This window comes from Gorilla gorilla, chromosome 14 (genome assembly GCF_029281585.2).
Source record: "Gorilla gorilla gorilla isolate KB3781 chromosome 14, NHGRI_mGorGor1-v2.1_pri, whole genome shotgun sequence".
NCBI classification, from domain to species: Eukaryota; Metazoa; Chordata; class Mammalia; order Primates; family Hominidae; genus Gorilla; species Gorilla gorilla.
Genome location: NC_073238.2, coordinates 24377244 through 24403449, shown reverse-complemented (window position 1 = coordinate 24403449; position 26206 = coordinate 24377244). Strand labels below are relative to the sequence as shown.

The following is a 26206-nucleotide window of genomic DNA, read 5'->3' as shown; positions in this document are numbered from 1 at the left end:
ACTTGGAAACCATTCTGCTAAATAGGGAATAAGTTCATTTCAAACTATGATAAGGGACATCAGTTGAAGATATGACATATTATTTAACTTATGGTGAGGGAAACACCTAAGTATTTTCCTGAGCATCTGGATAATTTTAAATATACATAATTCATCTACTTAGGTAGGTGCCAGGTTTTTTCAAGGAGTAATTAATTAGTACAAACAAGGGTGAGGGGGCAGGGAACACCATACTCTGGTACTTAATGTCTGAAATTATCAGGGAATTTAACACATTTTCCAATAGGTTTATTTCTTGTGTAAGAAGTCAGATAAATTATTTCCATTTCAAGTATTTATTATTCAGATTATTTAAAGCAAAGCTTTCACAAAGCCTTTTGTCAGCTTTCTGTAATCCTCAAATAATTTTTCCTGGCTGGACGCTTTGGCTTACTCCTGTAATCCTGGCACTTTGGGAGGCAGAAGCAGGAGGATCACTTGAGCCCAAGAGTTCTAGGCTGCAGTGAGCTGTGATCACACCACTGCACTCCAACCTGAGTGACGGATCAAGTTTTTGTCTCAAAAATAAAAGTAATAACAACAATAATAAATTTTCCTCTAAATACAATGGTGAATGAGGTAGAAATGTTGAGTTCATAAGAGAACTGTTGAATAGTGAAGGAAACTGACTTAATTTTAATGACAGGAAGAATACTGTTACACACTAGCAAAAATGAACTTTCATGCTGATGTAGCAGTACAGAATATGCTTCCAACCCAGGGACGCTGGAGCCAGACTTGCTAGCTAAGCGACCTTGGACAAGTTACTTAACCCTTTTATTCCTCAGCACACTCATCTCAAATGAGGATAATAAAACCTACTATATGGGATTGTTGAGAGTAAAAAATACTTAAATTAGTACATAGTAAGTACTCAACAGATGTTAGCTATTACTGTAATCACCGCGAGACCAGTTAATGAGAGAGTTCTTCCTTATCCTTACTCTATATTGAATACAATTTGTTGCACTTCGAAATATCTGGATAAGGCTATAGTTGTTGTCGTCACCGAGAATGTAGGAGTGGGAAAGAGAAAAATCATGCAAAGGCTTGCTGATAGCGTTCACAGTGACAGCCCGAAAGTATGATTCTAAGGTTGTAAGCATTTTATATTTAGATTTTTAAGTTGTGGAGTATACTTTTAAAGATAAAAATAATAAGCCGGGTCTCTTAATACTTATCTAAAGAAGTGTTTGTATAACATTTAATAAAATGTTTTATCTCAGTGGCATTTGGATTTAAAAATTATTTTGGGCTGTCACAGAATGTTGACTTTTCCTAATCTGTTACATAGGGCCGTGGGTCTGGATTTCCAGGAAAGCGGAGACCTCGAGGTGCAGGACTGTCGGGGCGAGGTGGCCGAGGCAGGTCAAAGCTGAAAAGTGGAATCGGAGCTGTTGTATTGCCTGGGGTGAGGCTTGCTTCATGTATATTTTCTCTAATCTAAATGTCAGTTAATGATGAAAATCTCATAGCAAGTTATTTTGAACTTAAGAGTCATATAAATAGGTCAAAATGTTTATTTTACTGTCCTACTTTGCTTTTTTTTTTTGAGCCTCTGGTTACGTTTTCTTGTATATTTACTTTCTCATCCTTTCTCTTTTCTTACCTTCCTCTTTGACTCCTTATCTTTCTATGCCAACCCTCTCTAAAAAGTCAGTATGTAATATAGTTGCTCTTTAATTTAAAAAATTTTAAGATTGATATTTGCTTACTATCATGTTATGAGGCTTTATTTATATGTGTATTACAAATATATTTGCTAACTACTAGCAAATATTTTATGTAATAACTTTGCTATTTTATTAAAATCCTGTTTTTAAAATTCTGAAATGTCATTTTAAGTATAGGAGACAGGTGAAATTGTTCAAGTTTACTACTAAACCAGGAATAAGGAAGCTTAGATTCTCGTCCTTTTTTCAAAAAGAAAAATTTTCAAACCAGGCTTATTGAGGTATAGTTGATATAAGCTATATTTGACATGTACAATTCCATAAGCTTTGATATATACATATACACCCTTGAAAACGACACCACAATCATGATAGTGAATATATTCATCTCCCAACATTTCTTCATGTCCCTCTGTAATTTTCTGCATTCCCCCTGCCATCTGTCCTTGTCCCCAAGATTAGTTTGCATTTTCTAGAGTTGTATATAAGTGGAATCATACAGAACTGTATGCTTTTTGGACTGATTTATTTCAGCACAATTATTTGGAGATTCATCTATGCTGTTGTACTTCTTAACAGTGTACTCCCTTTTCTTGCTGAGTATTAATAAAACTGTGGATGCACCACGGTTGTAGACCTGTGCACTTTTTCTTCTTCTTCTTTTTTTTTTTTTTTCTGAGACAGGTTCTCTTTCTAATTCCTGGCTGGAGTGCAGTGGTGCGATCATAGCTAACTCCAGCTTCAACCTCCCACCTCTGTCTCCCAAGTAGCTGGGACCATAGCTGTGTGCCAACACACCCAACTACTTTTTAAAAATTTTTAATAGAGACAGCATCTCACTATGTTGTCCAGGCTGGTCTCGAACTTCTGAGCTCAAGCAATTTTCCCACCTTGGCTTCCCAAAATGCTGGGATTACAGGCGTGAGTCACCATGCCCCAGCCTGTAGTCTTACATTCTTGTAATGTCTTCATCTGGTTTTGGTATCAGCATAACTCCAGCTTCATAGAATGAATCAGAAAGTATATTCTCATCTTCAGTTTTCTGGAAAAGTTGTGTAGTAGTGGAAATGTATCTTCTTATATTATACATGAATTTATTAGTGAAAGCATCTTGGCCTGGAATTTTCTTTGTGGGGGGTTTTTGTTGTGTTTTCTTTTCTTTTCTTTTTTTTTTCTTTCGAGATGCAGTTTCGCTCTTGTTGCCTAGGCTGGAGTGCAATGGCACAATCTCAGCTCATGCAACCACTACCTCCCAGGTTCAAGTGATTCCCCTGCCTCAGCCCCCTGGTTCACCATGTTGGCCAGGCTGGTCTCGAACTCCTGACCTCAGGTGATCCACCTGCCTTGGCCTCCCAAAGTGTTGGGATTACAGGAATGAGCCACCATGCCCAGGCTGGAGTGCAGTGGCATGATCTCTGCTCACTACAGACTCCACCTCCGAGGTTCAAGCAATTCTCCTGCCTCAGCCTTCTGAGTAGCTGGGATTACTGGCATGCACCAACATGCCTAGCTAATTTTTGTGTTTTGGGTAGTGATGGGGTTTCGCCATGTTGGCCAGGCTGGTCTCAAACTCCTGACCTCAGGTGATCCATCTCCCAAAGTGCTGGGATTACTGGATGAGCCACCGGTGCCCAGCCTGTGGGACAGTTTTTAACAACAAATTGTATTTCTTTAATAGGTACCTATTTAGGTTATCTGTCTCTCCTTGCATAAATTTGCACCTTTCAAGAAATTTGTTCATTTTGTCTATCTTGACAAATTAAAGGAATGGAGTTGATCATAATGTTTCTTATTATTTTAATACCTGTAGAATCTGTAGTGATTTCACCTTCCTCATTCTTGATACTAATAATTTGTATCTTGTCTTATTTTTTTCCTGATCAGTCTGGCTAGAGATTTATCAATCTTATTGATCTTCTTGAGTCAGCCTTTGTTTTCATGGACTTTTCTCTGCTTTCTTTCCTCTTTCTGTTTTATTGATTTATATTCTCATCTTTATTTTTTCCTATCTTCTCACTTTGAGTTTAATTTGATCTTCTTTTTTTGTTTACTCTTACGTGTCCCTGCTTGGAAGGGACACTTGTGAAGTTTAGGTCAGAGCTTTCTATTCTCCTTGGCTTATATCTGTGGTCTAGGAAAATGAAATTTCTATCACCTTCTGGATAAATCACACTATTATCTATGCAGGCAACAATAGCACATATTTTCTCAAAGATTACCTTTGCCCTCAAGTTAGGTTTTATTTTTCTAGCAGTCTAAAGGTCATGAAATAAATTATAAAATAAAAACAGTGGGTCTTCAAGCTAGATGATACGGTTTTCTTTCTTGCATGGACAATTATTTTAAAATATTTTGGTTTTTCTGCACTTATTATTTAAATATGACTCCCCACCCCCACTTGAATCTAGGGACATTGTAGTTTTCTACTGCAGACTTTGTTTCTGGTTTATACTGGGAATATATTGTTTATCATTTTCAGTGAAAGCATCCACTGGTTAAATTTCCTTTTAAAAATAATAATGGATCTTTACAATTTCTTTGAGCTGCTCAGTGTGTATAATGTGTTGAATTTTCTGTTAGTGGTTGGGAGGTAGAAATAGATACTTTATCTCTATTTTAGCCATTTCCATAATTATATATCTCAATAGTCTTGTCAATGCATCATTAGTCCTACAACTGAATTAATGATTACTTTTAGTAGTCACTTAATTTCTTACTGATGATGATGATTCTACTTCTGTGAATCATCTTGGATGATTCTCTAAAATCTTAGAAAGCTAATTTTGTTAATGCTATGCATGTCACACATCAATACATTTTCTCTATTAAAAAAATTAAAGTGTTATAGGTAGATCAGAATTTACCATTACTAACTCCTCAGTCCTCCTTATTTCCCTGTTACCAGTTTGGTATATTTATATATTAGGTTGATCCACATGAAATTGCCAATATTATTTCTGAACTGATGAAAAGCAGCAATTTCTTATGATTCAACCTATTATATGTGCCCATAGACTACATGTAATGACTTTGCAGGTTTTTATATTATAGTGCTATACCTCAAATACTGTTCTGCAATTTATTTTTTCACTCAACAACGTCTTTTGTAATTTCTTTCATGGCAGTCTATACAAGTTTCTACCTCCCTACTTTTAAAATGTTGCATAATTTTCTAATGTTTGGATTTGTCATGGCTTCACTTACTCCCTAATGATGAATATTGGCATTATTAACACTTGTAGTCATTAGGGTTCATATGACTATAAATTGCTCTTATAAAGCATTAGTACTATCCATTAAAACTGCTTTTAGGCTGGACACGGTGGCTCATGCCTGTAATCCCAGCACTTTGGGAGGCTGAGGTGGGTAGATCATGAGGTCTGGAGATCGAGACCATCCTGGCTAACATGGTGAAACCCCATCTCTACTAAAAATACAAAAAATTAGCCGGGCATGGTGGCAGGCACCTGTAGTCCCAGCTACTCGGGAGGCTGAGGCAGGAGAATGCCGTGAAACTGGGAGACAGAGCTTGCAGTGAGCTGAGATTATGCCACTGCACTCCAACCTGGGTGACATAGCAAGACTCCATCTCAAAAACAAACAAACAAAAAAAAAAAAAAAACCCTGCTTTTAAATGTATTTGTATTGAAAAATACTGAGATGTAGTCCTTCTATTTAGTTAACCAACCAACCTTCCTTCCTTCCTCTTTTTTTTTTTTTTTTTTTTTTGGAGACAGGGTCTCACTCTGTCACCCAGGCTGGGGTGCAGTGGCGTAATCTTGGCTCACTGTAACCTCTGCCTCCTGGGTTCAAGTGATTCTCCTGCCTCAGCCTCCTGAGTAGCTGAGACTACAGGCATGTGCCACCACGCTCGACTGTTTTTTTGTATTTTTGGTAAAGACGGTATTTCACCATGTTGCCCAGGCTGGTCTCCAACTCCTGAGCTCAAGCAATCCACCCACTTTAGCCTCCCAAAGTGCTAAGATTATAGGCATGAGCCACCACACCCAGCTTGTTAATCTTCTTTCAGTTGTTCCTCAAGAAAAGTAATTCAGTTGTTTTATGTTTTGACCTTGAACATAACCTGTTGTGTTTCAACTCTGTCTTTCCAGGCTTAGGTTGTAAGCTTTTTAAAGAAAGAGGATTCTATTTTATGATTTTAGCAGTGCCCTCCTTGTCTTCTTTCTACAACTTCTAGTTCAGAGCTTTATTTTGTTTCATAATCACTCTAGAAATTATTAACAAACCAGTGGGTACTTAGTTGATTTAGTCAAATAGAACTAAGTCCAGACAGAACAATATTGGTTGATAATCATTTGGCTGATACTGAAATTTGGATGTTATTAAAAATAATATTCTAAAGCAGTGCTAATAGAAATACAATGAGAACCACATATGCAATTTAAAACTTCCTAGTAGCCACATTAAAAAGTTACAGTGGGCTAGGTGCAGTGGATCATTTGAGGTCAGGAGTTAAGAGACCAGCCTGACCAATATGGTGAAACCCCGTCTCTACTAAAAATACAGAAATTAGCTGGGCATGGTGGTGGACAACTGTAATCCCAGCTACTTGGGAGGCTGAGGCAGGGAGAATAGCTTGAACCAGGAGGCAGAGGTTGCAACGAGCCGAGATCGCGCCATTACACTCCAGCCTGGGCAACAAGAGTGAAGCTCCTCTCGAAACAAAATAAAGGTTATAGTGAACAGGCGAAATTAATTTTAATGCCTTCCATTTTGACAGATATATCTAAAATATTACCATTTCAACATGTAATATGTAATTATGTGCTGTATTTTATGTTTGCAGGACATCTCAGTTCAGACTAACTACATTGCAGATCCCAAGTGTGTGTCATTAAAATAGTGATAGATTTGTGTGTGTACATACTTATAATATTATCATTTATAGTTTCTTGATTAGAATTCTGCATAATCAAGTCTTACTAAGACAGGTTTATTATATTTTCTCACTACTTCTTGGTCAAAAGGAATCCTACCTCTAAAGAGAGAATGAGTTGAATAATAAAATGTCATGACTCCATTTTACTGTAGTATCTTAGCATTAATATTTGGAATTGTTATTCTAGACCTTAGCAAAAATATATGTTTTGATTATGCATTTTCTGAAGCTTTCCAGTTAAGTGTAAAACAAGTGAAAAATATAACTTTGTATTTTGTGTATTTTGCTTTTTATAGGTGTCTACTGCAGATATTTCATCAAATAAGGATGATGAAGAAAACTCTATGCACACTACGGTTGTGTTGTTTTCCAGCAGTGACAAATTCACTTTAAATCAGGTTTGAACTTGACAATTTACTGTCTTCCTCGTTGAATTCCTCCTTGTACATTTCTGCTTTATCTCATATACACAGAAGTGATCCAATATTTAGCTATAGAGCTGTATTAGTTAAGAAGGTATTTTTAAAGTAAAATTTGTAGGTTTTTAGCTTAGTATCCATTTAAAATATGTTCTGTTTTCTTAACTTCAGGATATGTGTGTAGTTTGTGGCAGTTTTGGCCAAGGAGCAGAAGGAAGAAGATTACTTGCCTGTTCTCAGTGTGGTCAGTGTTACCATTCATACTGTGTCAGTATTAAGGTAAACATCCTTAAATTGAGTTAACAAATATGTATTGAATTTTTATTTGGTTTTAGTAGTAACATGAGCTCCCAGTTCTCACAATTAAGTATTATGATTATTAAACATATGTGACAGTATTTAAGTACTTTAAATACTGCTTTTAAGGGTTTCCTATCTCAAGAAATTTGCTTCTCTATAAATCTTATATTGTACTAATATCCTGCTTTTGTCTTGAAAAAGTAAAACATAAAAATATATGCATTTAATTTAAAGGACAATTTATACTATTCACAAAGATTTTAGGTTTAGCTGATTCATTTTGTCTGTTGATTTATAAAGCTGAGAACTGGAGTATTTAGTAAAAAATTATTAGCCCATTCTGTTCTTTCCCACATTCTCTCTCCTCTGTGCTCACTCATACACAAAATGACATTTTCTCCTTATAGCCACAAGAAACAAAACAAGTGTCATATTTAATGCAATTGGTAATAATCGAGAGTCAGCACTGCTCACTTTCAAGCATTTCAGGATAGAGGCTTTCTGGGGAACCTTTTAAGTGGTATCGTGTGCTTTGTTTTAAATATGGACAGGTCTCAATACTTCACTAGTTGTATCTAAGGTTCTTGGTTTTTTCTTTTTAAGAACTCAGTCTTCATAAAACTTACATATTTGAATAAAGTGTCATGGCCACTGGAAGCAAGCATGGAGATATAGCTGTACAGCAGAGGTCTTAAACTGTATACTCCACAAGGAAATATTTTCTAGTATTGCCATACCTTGTAATATAAATACTAACCTCAGTTTCAATAATAGGTTGTGAATCATGAGTGATTTTTATACCATTCTCCCTGCCCTTCAGACATCACTGTGTTATATCATTGCCAGTAAAATGTCAGTATAGTAAGCAAATCAACATTATCTCCTTCAGAATTCTTTGTTGATAACTACACTAGTATTTATTTTATAGGGTAATGCAGGTTTTTGTGAATTTAGGAATCAAAATGAAAGATTGTAATTAATACTATCCAAAATAGAAGACTAGTACGGTTAATTTATGTAGTTTTTTAAAATTAGTTGCTCATGGTATGTGACTGAAAAACACAGAGTATATAAAGCCAATTAAAAATGGAGTTATATATGCATAAAACATGTTTCTTTTCTTCTTTGTACTTTATATTCTGTATAAAAGTAGCTGCTATCATTAGATTTTGTTTTTTAGAATACTTAATGTTTTGGACCTAAGGAAATTGAATAAGATCCCTTTCAAGATAGTAATATATTTCTTTTAACCCATCCAACAATTACCGAATTCCCATTTTACAGATGAGTACGACTTACATAAGTTAAGATTGGACAATTAGTGCACTATCAGACACCTAGTTATTCCTGTTTTTAAAAATTATGTGTGGTTCCTTTTAGACAACACTGTTTTGGACAGTATAGAATACTGCAGTCTCATTGAGAAATACAGCAGTATCTAGAAATATACTAGGGATATGTGAATTGGCTCAGCTTGCATTTTTATTGCAGGAGGCAATTGTTTGTGGATAAGTTTGATACCTTTGAAGCTTCTTTTTAAGCTTGCTGGGGCAAGTCTAGAAAGCCTTCACTCTAAGGTGGATATTTTCAAACTTTATGGTTTTAGAACCTTAACACTCTTTAAAATTACTGGGGATGCCATAGTTTTTGTTCATGAGGATTTTAACTATGGACTATTCAGCATTTTAGAAATTAAAACTAGGAACATTTTGTAACACAAGACTACAGAAGCACAACCTGTACAATGTCAGTGTAATATTATGATACAACATGTAGCTTCTATAAACACCACTGTATAATTGTGAATAAATTAAAGTGAAAAAAGGCAAATTAAATCTTAGTATTATTTAAACTTGTTTTAACTTTACAGACCCACTGGGGTTCCCTAGTCCACATTTTGGTAGCTGCAGTCCCAGCATTAGTTTAACCCTATACTTAAGACTTGGCCTTTCTGGGATCACTACTGAATTCTACCCCCTGTTCACCAGTGTCTTTGTACTCTGACTGGTTGTGCTTCACTTGTCTTTGAGCCTTTTGCAAGCTCTGGTAATTGTGCAGCTTACAAATTCCCAGTAGATGTACTTTCCCCTGGTTGTGGGTCTTTGGGCTTCTAGAAGTTCTGCTTGGTGTTCCACCAAAGACTTCAGGGGATCCTTTGTAGATTTCTGGAGCTCTTAGTCCTTATTGCTTCTTCATTTTGAGTACTGTGTCCTGCAAATTCCACTGCCTCACCTTCCCTAACCTCAGTGAGGCCATTGATTGTACTCTGCTGAGGTTCTCCCTCCCTGGGCAGCGTTCTGGAAAATGTTTCTAGTCAGAATATCATAGGACTCCCTGAGTGTTTCCTTCCTCTTAGAGACCACTGTCTCCTTTACTATGTGTTGTCCAATATCTGAAAACAGTTGTTTCATACACTTTGTCCAATTTTCTACTATCTTATGGGAGAACAGGCTGGTCCCATCTACTCCATTATCATTGAAGCATGTATCCGTATTAGATTATAAAACATATCTGTAACAACTTTGGACATGGTACCATGGATGGAATCCTGGATGACATCTTATTTGAAAAAACTTTTAAAACTAAGGCTAAACTGGTTCAACAGAAGAAAAAGAATGATAGTACAACCCCAGTACCTAAGTTAAAAGGAAATTTCAAAGAGGGAGAAATTGTTGAAGTGTTGAAGTACTAGAAGTCAAGAAACACAAACACTAATGTGAGAATAAGAAGGTCTTGACAAGCCTGGCTTAAGCAGTTATGAGTGGATGTGGGTGTAGAGACCAGACTGTAGTGTTTTGAAGAGTGAATATAAGCGGAGAAACTTGAGAGTTTGGTTGTAAAAGGGACCACAGGTATCTGTGAAGAAAACTTAATAGGAATGAAGATAAATATTTTAAAAATTCTGCCACTAAACACCTCAGATCTGTCTGCCACTTTGTCTTCAGGTCATTGTTTAAGCCAGGGTCAGGCAGACTGGCCCATAGACTAAATCTGGCCCATTTCCTGTGTTTGCAAATAAACTTTTATTGAAATATGGCCATGTTCTTTTGTTTACATATATTTGTAGCGGTTTTTGCATTACACTGGCAGAGTTTTTATAAAGTTGCAACAGATCATATGGCCCTCAAAACTTTGTGTTTACTCTCTGGCCCTTTATTGGAAATGTTTGCTGGCTACTGCTCTAAGCCACCCTGATCTTACCCCAGGCCATTTCCTTCATTTGGGCAAATAATATACTAATTTGGTAATCTAAGACAAATTCTTAAAAATCAATAAGCTAATCAAAATAATAAATATACATGTTTAAAAATCAAATGACATTAAAAGCCTTGTAATGGGCCGGGTGTGGTGCCTCACACCTGTCATCCCAGCACTTTGGGAGGCCGAGGTGGGTGGATCACTTGAGGGCAGGAGTTCAAGCCAGCCTGGCCAACACAGTAAAACCCCATCTCTACTAAAAATACAAAAATTAGCCGAGTGTGGTGGCTCATTCCTCTAGTCCTAGCTACTCAGGAGGCTGAGCCAGGAGAATTATTTGAACATGGGAGCCAGAGGTTGCAGTGAGCTGAGATCACACCACTGCACTCCAGCCCAGGCAACAGAGCAAGACTCCATCTCAAAAAAAAAAAAAGGCCTTGTAATGAACAACCAACTCTTGTCTTACTCTACCTCCACATCTGAGGCAATCACTTTTAATCTTTTCAGGTCTTTTTTCTTGTGGTTAATGCTATAGCTCTAAATAATCAACTGGTTTACTGCTTTATCAATGCTAGATTTTGTTGACTTTCTGCTATGCATAAATAAATTCTGATTTAGGTCTTAAAATACACCTCCTTCCTTCTCCCAATATAGTTGTATTACTATGTTTAGTTCAATTAATAAGGTGTTGGTTATGACTCAGTAAATGTTCACTGCAGATCTAAACAGTATACTATGAGTTTCTTTTGTCTTTCATGGAGTTTTTAATAACAAGAAAGTAATAGTGACTCTCCATTCATTCTTTGTTTTTGCCTACTATAGAACTATCATATAAGATTTTTTTTACAGTACTGTTTTTTTCTGGGAGAAGTCCTACCCTCCTTCTAGACATTCCCTTCTCCTGCTCGGATATGTACCAGTGGCTTCTGGGTGTGTTGTTCTCATCCTTAAACTTCCCTGGCCTGATGTTCTTTGTTGGATCTGTTGATTTATAGATCCCAAGTCTTCCTTTTCTTTGTAATACATCCTCATTCTGTTCCGCATATCTCTAAGTAACTTTATTAGAAGGAGAATGAAGGAGCTGAATTTTGAGTCTTCCTGTGTCTACAACGTATTCTGTCTTCACACATAGTTGCTTGTGTAGCTAGGTTGAGAATTGTACTTTGAAAAGTATTTTCCTGTAGAATTGGAAACTTATACTCTTCTAGCATCTGGAGTTGGGAAGTTTTGTGCCATTCTGATGGGTGTTCCTTTGAATTTAACTCTTTTATTTTCTTCTCTGGTAGCTTTTAAGCTTTCATGTACCTCATGATCTGAATTTTTATTCTGTACCCTCATTACTTGCTGTTTCATTATAATGTGGGCACTTGATTGGTTCTGTCTGAGGATCCTAGTCTTTTGAGATGTTAAAGAAGTTCCGCAATCTTAATATTACATGGTGTGGTTTCCTTCAGGAGTTTGTTAGGGATTTGGAGATTCCCAAATATTCTGCTAACTTATATCCTTGAGAGAGGGGAGAATAAACAGAGGAGTGAATGTGAACTTCAGAATTCCTAGCTTCATAGTCTAAATAGAAATCCTCTAAGATCATAAAATGTCCCTAAGAACTCATGCTTTACATTAATTTTTTTGGTATTTTTTCTATTGATTCTAAGCATGGAAACGTAGATGGAGATTTTGTTGATGTATTTTCAAATTATGTATCAATAATAGTGAAGCTTACTTGATTTCTTTAAAATCTGGTCACTATATCTATAAATATAGTGGACATTAAATGTACGGCATAAGATAATTATGTGGACTTTAAAAAGGCATTAAAATATGTGCCATTTTCTATTATTCTGCTCAGTAGGCTCCTAAAAGCGTGTATGAACATGCCCAACCCAGTATTGGGCCTCCGTAGGTGCTCAATAAATGTTAGTTGATTGCCCCTTTCTGCTTCTAGGTACATAAGCACCATATTAATTTATATAGTATATTTGATTATGTTAGGTTAATGCATAAATCACATGGATTGGTTGTTTCTTTTACAGATCACTAAAGTGGTTCTTAGCAAAGGTTGGAGGTGTCTTGAGTGCACTGTGTGTGAGGCCTGTGGGAAGGCAACTGACCCAGGAAGACTCCTGCTGTGTGATGATTGTGACATAAGTTATCACACCTAGTGCCTAGACCCTCCATTGCAGACAGTTCCCAAAGGAGGCTGGAAGTGCAAATGGTTCTCTAGGGTTTGTTTGCCTTGTTAGTCTTTCAAGTTCAGAGCTTTTTCATACCACTTTAGTTTTTAAAAATTAGCCATACCTATTTAATTGAATAATACACATATTCTATGATAGATACCACTAATCAGAAAAATTTTCACATACACATTAAATCATTTGCCCCATTATGTTCGTATGTAGCTTCCTGAATTACAGTAACTGAATAACTAAGAAAATAAAATTGAGACTTTTCGGGGGGATTTGGATTTCAGGTATGTTTGGTGCAGACACTGTGGAGCAACATCTGCAGGTCTAAGATGTGAATGGCAGAACAATTACACACAGTGCGCTCCTTGTGCAAGCTTATCTTCCTGTCCAGTCTGCTATTGAAACTATAGAGAAGAAGATCTTATTCTGCAATGTAGACAATGTGATAGGTATTGTGCTATTTTTTCATCTTTTTAAAGCTTTTCTCTTTGAAATGTAGCAAAAAAAAAATGGAAAATAGCTTTTCCTTAATCACAAGTTTTAGGTACAGAACTTTTTGCCTTGTAGATTTTTAGTCACCTAGAAACTTACAGAATTGATTTCCTGTTTTGAATTCTCAACTCCAGACTAAAGTTTTGTTTCGTTTTGTTTTTAAATTTAGAGACAGAGTCTTGCTCTGTCACCAGGCTGGAGTGCAGGGGCGCTATCTTGGCTCACTGCAAACTCCACCTCTGCCTCCTGGGTTCAAGCGATTCTCCTGCCTCAGCCTCCGGAGTAGCTGGGACTACAGGTGCATGCCACCACGCCCAGCTAGTTTTTGTATTTTTAGTAGAGACAGGGTTTCACCATGTTGGCCAGGATGGTCTCCATCTTTTGACCTTGTGATCTGCCCACCTCAGCCTCCCAAAGTTTTATGATTATAGGCGTGAGCCACTGTGTCCACCCAAGACTAAAGATTTTTAATTTAGGCCTTTTTGAGGGTTTAGGAATCCCTTGAAATTAGATGGAGAATTATTGCCTTCATCTATGCCGTTTCTTATGAAGGGTTTCTGAATCTTTTAATAGATTATAAAAAATATCTAACACTTTCTGTTCTCCTTAAACCACTTTCTCTTAAAGCTCTAGATACTAGATATCTAGGTAGTAGATAGCACCTTCTGCCCTCCCTACATAATTATGTGGAATTTCAAAATCAAGAATGTTTCCTTGCTTTCATTGGTATATTGTTGTACTCTTCAGAAGTTAAGCAGTGAACATATATTGATAGTATTATTTTATCAGTAGTACAGTATTCTTGGGACTCTGGCTACTAATTATCTGTTCCATTGCAAGACAACTTTTTACTTTATTTCCCAATTACCATTCAACATCGCTTTCCATGAGATATGTCTACTTCAAGTTAGATGCATTGCCTGGAGCCCATATATGCTAGCACTGCCATTTGCAGTTTTCTGAATACCTTTGTGTTTGCCCTAACTAGCTTCCTTGCTGTCTTTGAAATATTTAATATATGATTATAAAATAATTAGCTTCCTTATGTAATGTGCTTTGCTTCCTCTCTAATAGTTGTTCTCATTCCTTTTTATTTCCCCGTTAGCTCTATGAAAGTTTTTCTGTTAATAGGGATAGTTAGGAGAAAAGGGCAAGGTAGGAGGAGCATGTGAGGCTTAGGGCTTTTAAGTTTGAAGACTCAGTGTTACAGGTTTAAAAGGTAGCAGTTCTCAGTATATTCCATTTTTTTAAAAAATGTGCAAATATGGTCTTTTTAGATGGATGCATGCAGTTCGTCAGAACTTAAATACTGAGGAAGAAGTGGAAAATGTAGCAGACATTGGTTTTGATTGTAACATGTGCAGACCCCATATGCCTGCGTCTAATGGTAAGAGAATAAACTGTGAGTCTGCACTCTTGTACCACTCACTTGCACCTTACTGTCCATAACCAATGAATTAGCTTAGCTCTACTCTATTTTGTCTTTGTGAAACTTACTTTGACAAGTATTTTGTGAAAAATATTATTGTTGGTTATACATGACTTATCACAACTTGTTATAAAACAATTTACATGAAACAATAAAAAGCACATACTTTAGATGTAAACTATAATTTTGCTTCCAAGGAACATGATCTTGTAGTTATTGACAATATGTCAAAATCCAATGTGTTGATTCTTTCTTAGCCAGGTTTTCCTCCATGACTTGAGTATTTCCTTCATCACTTCTTGTTTTGTTGTTGCTTTAAAAAGTGCTTTTAACTTTAGTGTTCAAACATTTATTTTAATAAAATGAGTATAGAAACAGAAAAATTAATCATATATAAGTATGTAAATACACTTTACCTTTTCTGAAAAGAATTACCTGGATTTTTTTTTCATTTCAGTGCCTTCCTCAGACTGCTGTGGATCTTCACTTGTAGCACAAATTGTCACAAAAGTAAAAGAGCTAGGTAAAATTTGAAATGCTTTACTTAATTTAATTAATTTACTTTGCTTAATTTTTACATAATTGGCTTACCACTTGTAAAATCTGCTTCAATCATATCGGTGTTCTATCCAAATTCCATAATGTTGGTAATCATTTCCACAATGATATATAAAATGTCATCCAGCTTTACTGGGGCAGTATTCCTATAAATTTCAGCAAGTTGGCAACAAAAATAACAGCTCTTAGAATAACCATTAATGCCATACTTGCTTTGGTTTCATTGATATATTACTGTGCTTAATTATCAGTTAGCAGAAAATACGGCCTAGTTAGCAAGCAGATTTCTTTTAGAATTAATTCAATCTCTTAATTTTTTAAAATAATTAATAAGCCTAGTATGGTGATTAATATGATATTCTTATTAAACAGTCATTCTTTTGAATACTTGTATTTAATAGCACCTGATACAAAAACATTTGGATAGTACAGGAATTGTTCTAAGGAACAACAGTTTTGTACATTTAAAATTAAATCTGCAGGATTTGTACTTATTTATTACTTCTCCCTATTAGTAATTATGTTGATACTCTGATTTTTCCAGATGAGCTTCTGGAGTATTCTCTCTTTTCTTGTGTAAATAGATCCCTGCCTTTTGATCTTTTCCAGGAAAAAGCTCATAGTGGATTAGCTGAGCATTGCATTTATTTGCAGTGCTTCTAACTCTTTTTATTGGGACATGAAAATAGAAATGCCAGGAAGACTTTTTTGAGATGGAGTCTCACCCTGTCACCCAGGCTGGAGTGCAGTGGCATGATCTCGGCTCACTGCAACCTCCGCCTCCCGGGTTGAAGCGATTCTCCTGCCTCAGCCTCCCGCATAGCTGGGATTACAGGTGCCCGCCACCACGCCCGGCTAATTTTTTGTATTTTTAGAAGAGACAGGGTTTCACTGTGTTAGCCAGGATGGTCTCGATCTCCTGACCTCGTGATCTGCCTGCCGCCTCGGCCTCCCAGAGTGCTGGGATTACAGGCATGAGCCCCCGCACCCGACCCAGGAAGACCATTTTTTAAAAACATGTAACATTTCTGCCTATAATCCAAGGAAGTTTGACCTATTTTTCCTAGTTTTTATTGGGTTTCATGAAGTTAATTATTCATGCATTTCATAGATACATAATTGCTTTCTAGAACTACAGTCACATTCCCTTGACATGGGTATTTTGGAACAGTAATCAGTCAAATTTAAAATGAAAGTTTAAATTTGTATTCTTGGGATTTTGTAATTTTAGACCCACCCAAGACTTATACCCAGGATGGTGTGTGTTTGACTGAATCAGGGATGACTCAGTTACAGAGCCTCACAGTTGCAGTTCCAAGAAGAAAACTGTCAAAACCAAAACTGAAATTGAAGATTATAAATCAGAATAGCGTGGCCATCCTTCAGACCCCTCCAGACATCCAATCAGAACATTCAAGGGATGGTGATATGGATGATAGTCGAGGTAATACTAATTTATTTTCCATGAAATATGTGTGCAAGAATTACAGCATATAAAATAACTTTTGAAATATGTGTATGATTTACCAAAGGGTAAATCACACTGACTTAGATAACCCCGATGTGACCCTTGCCATCTCCAAATGAGTGATCTTCTTAGACCTTGCCTTTTCGGGTTCTCTTCCTTTCACACATTTTAGAACAGACCTACCTTACAGAAATCTCAAGGAGCACCATATCTTTGAGGATCACAGGTGGGGAAATACAGAGGGCTTGACTTTAGTTTGCTAGATAATGACACAAACCTTCTCAGATCCTGTGAGCTTGGATAATACCATGTTTAAGTTAAGGTAGTTGATGCATACATTCTAGAAATGGAAAAGCTGTCATTTAATATTACTTCAGGTATAACTTCATATTCACCAGTGTGCATCATAAAGTATTGGTTTATAAACATTTTCTTAATCAAAGTAAACATAAGGTTTTTCTAGCTGAATTCTTTTTTTTTTTTTGGTTGGGAGACAGGGTCTTGCTCTGTTGCCAAGGTTAGAGTGCAGTGGCATGATCTTGGCTTACTACAACCTCTGCCTACTGGGTTCACGCGACCCTCCTACCTCAGCCTCCTGAGTAGCTGGGACCATGGATACGGGCCACCACGCCTGGCTAATTTTTGTATTTTTTTGTAGAGATGGGGTTTTGCCATTTTGCCAAGACTGGTCTTGAACTCCTGGGCTCAAGCCATCTGCTCTGCTCAGCCTGCTGAATTCTTGAGATAGCAAAATATTTTAATAGTAGCCTAAAATCCAATATGAATTAAAGAGGATTACTGTAGTTTTCCTCAATTTGGGGGTGGTTATTTATTTTCAACTGATTCAGAAGTGAAGCGATAATTATTTCTGTTCCATTACATTTTATTTCATAGTTTTTTTTTTTTTAAGGGGCAGTGTCTTGTTACATTGCCCAGGCTGGTTTCCAACTCGTGGACTCAAGTGATCCTCCTGCCTCAGCCTCTCAAGTAGCAGGTACTATAGGCATGCGCCACTGCAGCCGGCTTTGAGACAATAGAATTTATTGAATACTTACTGTATGTCAGATGTTGGAAATCATATCAGTGTACAAAGCAGGTAGAATTCTCTGCATAGAGTTTATATTTTAATGTTAGGTAACTCAACTCTAAAAAAAATCAGTTAATTATAATGTGTTTGGCAAGTCCCATGGTAAAAATAAAGTTTGATAAAGAGGAATTGCCTGGCCAGGCACAGTGGCTTATTCCTGTAATCTCAGCACTTTGGGAGGCCAAGGTAGGTAGATCACTTGAGGTCAGGAGTTCGAGACCAGACTGGCCAACATGGTGAAACCTGTTGTCTGCTAAAAATACAAAAATTAGCTGGGCTCAGTGGCATGCACCTGTAATCCCAGCTACTTGGGAGGCCAAGGCAGGAGAATTGCTTGAACCTGGGAGGCGGAGGTTACAGTGAGCCGAGATTGCACCACTGCACTCCAGCGTGGGTAACAGAGCAAGACTCCGTCTCCAAAAAAAAAAAAAAAAAAGGAATTGGAAGTACAGACAGGTGTTTAGGGTCCATATGAACAGAAAGCAGTATTTGAGCACAGATTTTAAAGAGGTGAGTGAGTGAGCCACTTGATTACCTGAGAGAAGAGCATCCCAGACAGTGAGGAAGCCAGTGTAAAGGTTCTGGGTGAGAGTGTGCCGAGCATGTTTGAAGAGTGTTGTGGAGACCAACAGAGTGAACAGAGGGGACAGTCAGAAGGTGAGAAGATTAGAGATGTGAGGACAAGAAGGACGGCTCAGTATATCTCATACAACCATAAGGTGATGTGTCAGTAGTTTGTGCTTAATAGCAATGGAATGGGAGGCCATTGAATGTTCCTGAAAAGAAGAACACCATGATCTTATTTATATTTTAAGAGGAACACTCTCCTATGATATAAGTAGATGATTAGGTGCAAGAGTTAAGACAGGTAGATCAGTGAGAAACAATGGTCCAGGTGAGAGGTAATTGTGGCTTTGAAAAGGTATGTCTTTTGTGGCCGGGCTCGGTGGCTCATGCCTGTAATCCCAGCACTTTGGGAGGCCAAGGCAGGTGGATCACCTGAGGTCAGGAGATCAAGACCATCCTGGCCAACATGGTGAAACCTCGTCTTTACTAAAAATACAAAAATTAGCTGGGCGTGGTGGCAGGCACCTGTAATCCCAGCTATTTGGGAGGCAGAGGCAGAGGATTGCTTGAACCCAGGAGGCAGAGGTTGCAGTGAGCCAAGATCGAGCCACTGCACTCCAGCCTGGTGACAGAGTGAGACTCCATCTCAAAAAATAAATAAATACATGAAAAGATATGTCTTTTGTATGTTCTTTATAATTTTTGTTTTGTAGTGTGTTTTGGGTCTATGTTGCTGGGAAAAACACTTTCTGATGCTTGTATGTAACTGATTTTCAGGTACAGTTGAACAGGTAATTTGATTTGGGGGCTTGGAGTTTGCAAAGGAGTAGTCCATATACTTGGAGGAATTGATCAGATCAGCATTAACAAGAATTTCCATTTCTGAGATGTTAAAAAATGTCTGAAAAAGGTTTCCATAGTCTCTTAAATTTGGGAAGTGCTCGATTTCACAAAATATGAAAGGTTTCTTGATAATAGTACACATTGTTTCCCAAATTATGTGATTATAATACCTTTTAAAAACAACACAGAAGACCTTGGAAGGTTTTCCTTGTGACTTACCACTTGTAAACACTGAGAAATGGTGATATGCTTCAATTTCATATTTTCTCATTGACTCTTATCAGAGTAAAAGAAAATCAGTTGAAAAATTACCCTTGCTTTTTTAAAATTTACATGATAAAATAGCCTATCTGAATTTACTGAATTTGTCCTTATTTTTATTGAATATGAAAAAAGATTGTTTAGTGTGTTGGATGTTAAATGCTAAGACAATTTTAGAATTTAAGGAATTGAATATACAGTATTTTCATGACTAGTCCCTCATGTTCATTTACATGCCAGGATCTCACATCCTTTGCAGAAGGAAAGGTACATTCCTAGGGATAAAATAAATGCATGTTACTTGGACAACATTTTTGCTTTCTGTTTGCTAAATAAAAATCCTTTTTAAAAATTTAGTATTGCCACACTTTGCCATATTAAAAATGTTTTAGATTACTATATTATCCTGAAACTACATGTACACACACACCCCTAAAATAAGTTTTATGGTATTTCATATGCCTGTACGGGAGAAAAAATAGGAAAAGAATACAATCATCATAAGTTCTTATTATTACGTTATGCTGAGATTTCTAATAACGCTGCCCTTTTCTGGGTATTTTTTATTAACCTAAAATTTGTGATGTTTTAGACTGTTTCACTAACATGTTTTGATAACGTCTCAGTACCCTTGGGAAAGCATTATAAAGTAGTGGGCAACGATGAAACCTACTCTGGATGTTTTTAGGCAAATTTTTTAACTTCTCTGATGCTAGTGTTCTCATTTATAAAATAGGTTAACCAGGATGAGCCCATAGGATAGTTGTGCTGATGAGGTGCAAGGATGCATGCCAGGCACCCAGCACTGGCTCTTCCCAAACATGGAGTGCTCAGTAACCGTGAGCTATTAGAATACAAGTGCCCAACCAGTGCTTGAGCAATTGTGTTCTCTGTCCAACAGAACTCAACAGAATCCCACGTTTGTCTTTATATGTGAATTCAGTTCCTTTTGAGTTAGTAAGAAATTATGCCTGTGTTGGGGTAATTGAACTTTCAGGAGGAGGGAATTGTCTGCCACAATTATTCTCTGAACTTAATGTTTCCATGTCTTTTTCTTCAGTTTGGAAGTTGTGGAAAAATTATAATGAAAGAGTATATAAACGTTTTCCTCTGTATTATAGCGTATCTGACAGTTTCCTTTATTAAAAAGTGTGATATATTAGGGAGAGACTTGATGAATTTAAAATTAAAGTTTGAAAAGTGTTACTGACTATAAGTGATCTTCAGCTGTGCAGTTTTCAACTTGAGGTTGTCAGAATGTAATATTACACATTATATTACAGACATCTACAGAATCCAAATTGTGATGTTCCTGGAGTATTGGAACAATGCCTATGACTTTTTGTTTCTATTGATTTTTAACTCTTCTAATAACCACTTCTTTAAGAAAAGTCATACATCATCACTTTGGTGTATCAGAAACAAATTCCTTATGCAATAAAAGCATACTTCATTCTCATTCACCTACTGGGATCTAGAAACCCTGTTAATGCAAGAAAAAAATCCCAAACCTCAATAAAATAACACTCTGTTTGTCTCAAGAGTGGAAACACAACACATTTCCTCTCAACTGGTGGCCCCAGATCGACCATCACAGTGTATGGATGTGTTTGGAGGTGAGGGAATAGGACTGCACTGAGGCTCTGGAAGGCCAGCAGGTGGGGCAGACTGAATGGAGGGAGGGGAGTGGCATTCAGTAACTACTGGAGCGTGGGAAGAGTGAGGTAGACTGTCCACCTGGTGAAGGTGGCTGCTTCCTTGAGGTTTCTTACTTTCTGTAATGTTAATTCCCTCAACTTTTAAAATTTGATTTTTAGACAAGTTATACATTCAAATGATTTAAAATTGGAAAATAATAAAAAGGTAAACAGTGAAGTCTCTCCCTTTCCCCTGCCTTCATGCCCCCAGTTTACATCTCCAGAAACCTCAGAGGTTTCTCGTGTAACCTTCCAGATGTGTTTTATGCATGTAGAGGGAAATGTGTGTGTGTATATATATATATATATTTTGTGTGTGTGTGTGTATATATATATTTTGTTCCTTTTGTCTTACTACTTTTTACTGTCCTTCATTTTTTTATGGCTGCAAATATTCCTTTGTATGGATATATAAGCAGTTTAATTTACCTGTTCTTTTCCCTGTTGATAGACCTTTGGGTTTCTTTCAATCTTTTTTTTTTTTTTTTGAGACAGAGTCTCGCTCTGTCGCCCACGCTGGAGTGCAGTGGCACGATCTTCGCTCACTGCAAGCTCCGCCTCCTGGGTTCACGCCATTCTCCTGCCTCAGCCTCCCGAGTAGCTGGGACTACAGGCTCCCACCACCAAGCCCGGCTAATTTTTTAGTATTTTTAGTAGAGACGGGGTTTCACCATGTTAGTCAGGATGGTCTCGATCTCCTGACCTCGTGATCTGCCCGCCTCGGCCTCCCAAAGTGCTGGGATTACAGGCGTGAGCCACCGCGCCCGGCTTTCTTTCAATCTTTTACTGTGAATAGTACAATGAATCACCTGGTATATTTATAATGTTGTATGTAAGTGGGCCTGCAAAGGTGAATTCCTTGCTAAATCCAAAGACACAATGCATTTGAAACTGTTTTTGGCAGGTAGGATACAGTTTTTTTGTTTTTTTTTTTCATTTATTTTTATTATACATATCTGAGGTATGCAACATGCTTTGTATACATAGTGAAATGATTACTATGGTCAAACAAATGTCTGTATCCTTCACCTTCCATAGTTACTCTCTGTGTATGTACACCTAAAATCTCTTTCAGCAAATTTTCAGTACACAATATTATTAACTATGGTTCTCATGCTGTGTATTAATTTGATCTCTAGAATTATTCATCTTACCTAACTGCAGATTTGTACCCTCTGACCTACTTCTGCCCATCCCACCCATCCCCTACCTCCAGACCCTTGATAACCACCATTCTACTCTCTATACATTCAGCTTCTCACCCCGCTGCCTCCCATTCTGCTTCTTCAGTGAGATCATACAGTATTTTTCTGTGTCTGGCTTACTTTATTTAGCATACTTTCCTGCCGGTTCATCCATGTTGTCACAAATGGCAGTATCTCCTTTCTTAAAGCTAACTATTCCATTGTATAAAGTCCTCATTGTCATCAGTAAGTTCTTAGAAACTGTGGTTAAGAGGGGAAAAAAAGTATGACAAAACTGATTTTTTTTTTCATTTTGCATTATGCCAAAATTAGATTGAAGGAAACAGTGTTACTTGAGGACCTGCTGTATGTTCATTTAGCTTAACGTCTCAGTTCCCAAGAACCTATTGATGACATTAAGGGAGGACTTAATATATGTATATACAAACGTCACAATTTCTTTATCCATTCATCTGTCCTTGAATGGGTAAGTAAATTGTCCATTAGGACACTTAGTTTATTTCCATATCTTGGCTATTAGGAGTAATGCCGCCATGAACGTGGGAGTGCAGATATCTCTCTCAGATGCTGATTTTATTACCTTTGAATATATGCCCAACAGAGGCATTGTTGGATCTTATGGTAGTTGTATTTTTTTTAAGGAAACTCTATACTGTTTTCAATAATGGCTATACTAATTTACATTCATATCAACCATGTACAAAGGTTTCATTGTCTACACATCCTCACCAACACTTATGTCTTTGCCTTTTTGTTAATAGTCATTCTAAGAGACATGAGATGATATCTATTGTGGTTTTAATTTTCATTTTCCTCATGATTTTGATGTTGAGCATCTTTTCATATACCATTTGACCATTTGTGTGACTTTGGAAAAATGGCTATTCAGGTCCTTGCCTATTTTAAAATCCAGTTATTTGGGGTCTTTTTTTGCTACTGAGTTGTGTGAGTTCCTTATATGTTTTGGATTTTAACCCCTTATCAGATGTGTGCTTTGCCAATATTTTCCCCTAATCCCTGTGCTACCTTTTTACCCCCTGTTTTGTTTTGTTTTTTTATTGCTATGCAGAAGCTTATTTGCTTGATGTAGTCCCACTTGCTTATTTTTGCTTTTGCTACCTGAGCTTTTGGTGTGATATCCAAAAAATCATTGTCAAGGAGAATATTAAGGAGCTTTTCTCATATATTTCCTTCTAGGAGGTTTATGGTTTCAGGTGTTAGGTATTTAATCTAGTTTGAGTTGCTTTTTATGTATGATGTGTAAGATAGGCATCAGGTCCAGTTTCATTCTTTTGCATATAGATATCTAGTTTTCTTACCACTACTTATTGAAGACACCTTCTTTTCCCTATTGTATATTATTGGACTTGTCAAAAATTAGCTCATAATATATGTTTCGGTTTATTTTTGGGCTCTGTATTCAGTTCCATTGATCCATGTGTCTGCTTTTATGCCAGTACCATATGTTTTGATAACTATCACTTTGTAATGTAAGTTGAAATCAGGTAGTGTGATACCTTCTACGTTGTTTTTCTTTCTCAAGATTCTCTTGGCTATTCAGGGTCTTTTATGATTTAATACAAATTTTAGAATTGTGTTTTCTATTTTTGTGAAAAATGCCTTCGGAAATTTGATAGGGATTGCATTGAACCTGTAGATCACTTTGGATAGTATGGACATTTTAACAATATTCTTCCAATCCACAAACTTGGGGATATCATTATATTTATTTGTGTCTTTAGTTTTTTTCTGTTTTTTGAGACAGAGTCACGCTCTGTTGCCCAGGCAGAAGTGCAGTGGTGTGATCTCAGCTCACTGCAACCTCCGCTGCCTCCTGGGTTCAAGCAATTCTGCTGCCTCAGCCCCCCAAGTAGCTGGGATTACAGGTGCCTGCCACCACGCCCGCCTGGCCAATTTTTGTATTTTTAGTAGAGACAGGGTTTCGCCATGTTGGCCAGGCTGGTCTTGAACTCCTGACTTCAGGTGATCTACCTGCCTTGGCCTCCCAAAGTGCTGGGATTACAGGCATGAGCCACCATGCCCGGCTGTGTGTCTTCAGTTTACTTTGTCAGTATTTTATAGTGTTTAGTATATAAAGCTTTCACTTCCTTCATTAAATTTGTTCCTCAGTGTTTTATTCTTTTTGATGTTATTTTAAGTGGAAATGTTTTCTTGATTTTTTTTCAGATCATTATTTGTATAAAGAAATGCATCTGATTTTTGTATATTGATTTTGTATCCTGCTACTTGACTGAATTCATTTATTCTAGTAACTGTGGAATTTTTAGGGGTTTCTACATACAGGATCATGTCATCTGCACACAGGGATAATTTTACCCCCTTTTTTCTGCTGATGCCTTTTATTTCCTTTTCTTATGTGATTGCTCTGGCTAGGACTATGTTGAATATAAGTGTTAAGAGTAGACATCCTTGCCTTGTAGCAGATATTGAAGAAAAGCTTTCAGTCTTTCCCTGTTGTAGGTTTGTTTTTGAATAGGCAATACCTGTGCATGATACAAGAAATACAAAGGTCTTAAAAAGAGTGAACAATGTTAAGTTAGCCTACCTTTTGGCCATCCCTTCCTTGGAAAGAACCAGTGTTTTCTTATAACTTTCCAGAGATTAGTTATCTAGATACAAGTATGTATATATGGGAGAATTTCTCATATCTGGGTGATAACGGTCTTTTTCTCTTTTCTTTTCTTTTCTTCCTGTCTTTCTTTCTGTCCTCATCTCGTCTCTTTTCTCTTTTCTTCATTTCTTTTGATGGAGTCTTGCTTTGTCATCCAGGCTGGAGTGTAGTGGCACAATATCGGCTCACTGCAAGCTCTGCCTCCCAGGTTCACGCCATTCTCTTGCCTCAGCCTCTGGAGTAGCTGGGACTACAGGCACCCGCCACCACGCCCGGCTAATTTTTGGTATTTTTGTGTTTTTAGTTCCTCTCCTCTCCAGGAGAGGAACAGGGGCCTCAGGGAGCTGATCATGAAACACACTGAGGGTGTTTCATCAGGGGAGAGACATGAGCATAGTCACATTCAGGAAAGATCACTGCCTCTGGGAAGACAGAGGGTCAGGGCAGAGCCTGGAGGCCAGGAGAGTGCCACCTTCAAACAGGGTGGAGGAGGCACAATTCTGGACAGGGATGTCCATGGCCAGAGGAGTGGTCCAGCTCCTAGAAGATGAGGAGAGACCGGAGGTGAGGATGGCTCTTCAGTTTCAGGTTTAGGCACCTGGACAGATGGTCTTGACTTCTCCAGTGGCAGAAAGCACTGAAGGGGAAAGAGGTTGGGGGAAGGGACTGTGTAGGCTGAGCAGCCTAAGTCTGAGAAGCTGGGCCACTTGCAGGTGTTGGTCCAGGGTGCAAGTGCGTTTGGTGGAGGGGGAGACTAGGAAGGGAGGAGAATTCCAGTCTGTTACTAGACCTCACCATGCTGCAGGTGTCTGGGCCAGCAGGTCGCAGCCGGAGCTGTGCAGCTGGCTGCTGTCACATCCCTTTCTCTCCCAGCTGCCTTCAGCTGAGCTTAACGCCAGCAGAGGCCGAAACACTTCACAAATGCAGCTTGTCAGCTGGGAGGTGCACTCAGAGCTCAGGAACACTGTTTTCCCTCTTTATTGTTTTCCATCATTTTTTTTTTCAGTCTGGGTTTTGGGCCCCGTCAGATCCTTTTCTGTTCAACACTGAGCTATGTATCCACCCCTCTCAAGGCTGAAAAAGAGAAAGACTGTAAAAGTGCCCTGCAAAGAAGAGGCTTCCAACTCTCTGGGTGGGGGGGGGGGGGGTGCTCTCTTCCTCCTCTTGTCTTCTGGGTTCATTCCAAATTATTCCCCAAAGGAAAAATCGCTGAAGGACTGGGGGCGGTGGTGGGGAAAAGGACAGTCTCCCA

General features: G+C 37.7%; 1 pseudogene; it reads left to right on the top strand.

Moving 5' to 3' along the window:
* The first annotated feature begins 1031 nt into the window (after positions 1 to 1031).
* The window catches only part of LOC129526403 (D(1B) dopamine receptor-like), a 28128-nt pseudogene continuing 2953 nt past the window's right edge, over positions 1032 to 26206 (top strand).